The sequence below is a fragment of the Bos grunniens genome, chromosome 14 (assembly GCF_055505025.1).
Source record: "Bos grunniens cultivar Pamir isolate PY7600 chromosome 14, Bosgru_T2T1.0, whole genome shotgun sequence".
NCBI lineage: Eukaryota > Metazoa > Chordata > Mammalia > Artiodactyla > Bovidae > Bos > Bos grunniens.
The window spans coordinates 6,759,859-6,763,180 of record NC_141178.1 but is presented as its reverse complement, the minus strand read 5'-3'; the positions used below and the strand labels follow the sequence as shown (position 1 = coordinate 6,763,180).

The 3,322-nt window shown below is 41.0% G+C and overlaps 1 pseudogene; it reads left to right on the top strand.

Annotated features, from left to right (window-relative positions):
• The first annotated feature begins 945 nt into the window (after positions 1-945).
• On the top strand, positions 946-1,262 carry LOC147358998 (colipase pseudogene; annotated as a pseudogene).
• Positions 1,263-3,322: the final 2,060 nt, after the last annotated feature.

Genomic DNA, 3,322 nt, shown 5'->3' with positions numbered 1-3,322 from the left:
TAAATAAATATATTGCTTTATTTAACCTTGAGAACTTACATTTTTATTGTTTTTTCTTCTGTTTTAGAAGGGCTTCCCTGGTGGCTCAGTGGTAAAGAATCTGCCTGCAATGCAGGTTACCTGGATTCGATCCTTGGGTCAGGAAGATCCCCTGGAGGAGGGCATGGCCACCCACTGTAGTACTCTTGACTGGAGAATCCCCATGGACAGAGGAGCTTGGTAGGCTCCAGTCCATGGGGTCGCTAAGAGTCGCACGACTGAGCGACTTCACTTTCACTTTTCATTTTCATTTTCATGCATTGGAGAAGGAAATGGCAACCCACTCCAGTGTTCTTGCCTGGAGAATCCCAGGGACGGGGGAGCCTGGTGGGCTGCCGTCTATGGGGTCGCACAGAGTCGGACACGACTGAAGCGACTTAGCAGCATACACTAACAAAGAACAACCTGAAAAAGAAATACAACTCTATCATTTAAAATTATATCAAAAATAATAAAATACTTGGGGATGAATTTAATCAAGGAGGTGAAAAATCCATACACTGAAAAATATTTTGAAGAAAGAAACTAAAGAAGATTCAAACAAAAGGAAAGATATCCCATATTCACAGATTGGAAGAATTAACATTGTTAAAATATCCGTACTGTCAAGGCAATCTATAGATTTAATGCAATTCCTATTTAAATTCCCAGGACATTTATCACAGCAATAAAAAAATTTGCTCTATTATAGAAGGTATATCCCTTCTATACCCACCTCATAGAAAGTTTTTATGTTGAATTTTGTCAAATGTTTTTTCCATAATCTATTGAGATAATCATATGATTTGTATCCTTCATTTTGTTAATATGGTGGGTGCCCCTGGTGGCATAGAGAGTAAAGAATCTGTCTTTTGCCACCTGACCTGATCTGCCGGTTGCAACCTACACCAGCTGTGCCCACTCATCATGGAGAAGGTCCTCGGCCTTCTGCTCGTCGCCGGTGCAGTAATCTATGCAGTTCCCGACCCCCGGGGAATCATAATCAACCTGGATGAGGGTGAGCTCACAGCAAGTGCTGCTACCGGGAAGACGGCCTGAGCCTGGCCGGCTGCGCACCCAAGGCCAGCAGGAACAGCGAGCGCTCCGCCTTTACGCTCTATGGGGTTGACTACAAGTGTCCCTGTGAGCGGGGCCTGACCTGCGACGTTGACAAGACCATCGTGGGCTCCATCACCAACACCAACTTTGGCGTCTGCCTTGATCTCTGACATGCCACAGAGTAAGCGAGCTCACTCGGGCTAGCACACCCCAGGACGCTCCTCCACCAGGACCAGGCCCTGGCCGGCCACCGCCTCAACTGGCACCTCCGCCTTCTAACTGGGTTCTCGGCAATTAAATCCCCTCTTGCAAACCTTCCCCAGTCACCTGTATAAAAAAAAAAAAAAAAATAGAATTTTCCTGCAGTACAGGAGACCCAGATTTGATCCCTGGATCAGGAAAATCCCCTGGAGAAGGAAATAGCTACACACTCCAGCATTCTTGCCTGGAGAATTTCATGGATAAGAAGAGCCTGATGGGCTACAGTCCATGGGGTTGCAAAGAATCAGACATGACTTGAGTAATTAACACTTTCACAATTTTGTTACTGTGGTACGTGTATTGATTGATTCACATGTATTAGCCATCCCTGCATCCCAGGGATAAATCTCACTTGATTGCATTGCATGATCCTTTTAGTGGGCTGTCAAATTCAGTTAGTAGTACTTTGCTGAGGATTTTTGTGGTCTGTTTTTTGTCAGAGACATTCGCTTGTAATTTTCTTTTCATTTGACATCCATATAGTCTTGCTATAAAGTAATGCTGGATGTATAAAATGAATTTGGGGAATGTACCCTCCTCTTCCTTTTTTTAAAAGAGTTTGAGAAGTATTGGTGTTAATTTATCAGAATTCACCAGAGAAATCATCTGCCCTCGACTTTTCTTGCTGGGAGGTTTCTCATTATTGACTCAATCTCCTTACTCACTATTGCTCTATACAGATTTTTGGTTTCATCCTGATTCAGGCTTGTTAGGTTGCATGCTTATAGAATTGTATCCATTTCTATTAGGTTATCCAATTTTTGGGTGTATAATTATTCATAATAGTCACTTATGACCCATAGTGTTTGTGGTATCTGTTGCAATATCCATTGTTACATTTCTGAATTTGAGACATCTTTTTGTCTTGGTCTACCAAAAATGTTTCTTATTTGTTCATCTTTTCAAAAAAAAAAAAAACAAAAACTAAACTCTTGGTTTCATATGTTGTATTTTTGTCTGGTTTCTATTTCACTTATTTCTGCTCTGGCTTTTGTTAATATTTCCTCCCTTCTACTTACTTTGCGCCGAGTTTGTTATTTTTCTAGTTCCTTGAGAAGCAAAAATAGGTTATTTGAGATCTTTCCTTTTTCTTACTGAAATTATTTCTTATAAACACATCTCAGAACTGCTTTGGGGCATCCCATGAGATTTGGTATGCTGTGCTTTCATTTCTGTTTGTCTCAAGATATTTTTTATTTTCCCTTTTTATTTCTTCTATGATCTATTTGTCTTTAGTGATGTGCTTTATTTAATTAGAATTAGAACTAATTCTTTCCATTAGTTATAATTAACACACAATATTACATTAATTTCAAGTGGACAACTTAGTAACTGAATACACTTATATATTATGAAATGATCAGTACAGTATGACCAGTTATTATCCTGCAACATATAAAGTATCACAATATCATCAATTCCATTCCTGACATATACATTATGTCGCATAATGTAATAAATGATTCATTTATTTTAGATTTGAAGGTTTATACCTTTTAATCCATTCACCTATTTTCTCTGTCCCCCTACCACCCTTCTTGGGACTTCCCTGGCAGTCCAGTGGTTAAGACTCCACCCTTTCAGTGGAGGGAGCCCAGATTCAATCCCTGGTCAGGGAACTACAGCTCCACATGCTAAGAACCCACCTGCCCTAATACGGGCCAACTAGGGCACATCGCAGTCAATCCTAAAGGAAATCTACCCTGAATACTTATTGGAAGGACTGATGCTAAAGCTGAAGCTCCAGTTCTTTAGCCATCTGATGCAAAGAGCTGACTCATTGGAAAAGACCCTGATGTGGGGAAAGATTGAGAGCGGAAGGTGGTGACAGAGAATGAGATGGTTGAATGGCATCATCTACTCAATGGACAAGAGTTTGCTCAAACTTCAGGAGTAGTGAAGGTCAGGGAGGTCTGATCTGCTGGAGTCAACGGGGTCACAAAGAGCATCTGAATAACAACAACCCTTCTCCTTGGCAACCACC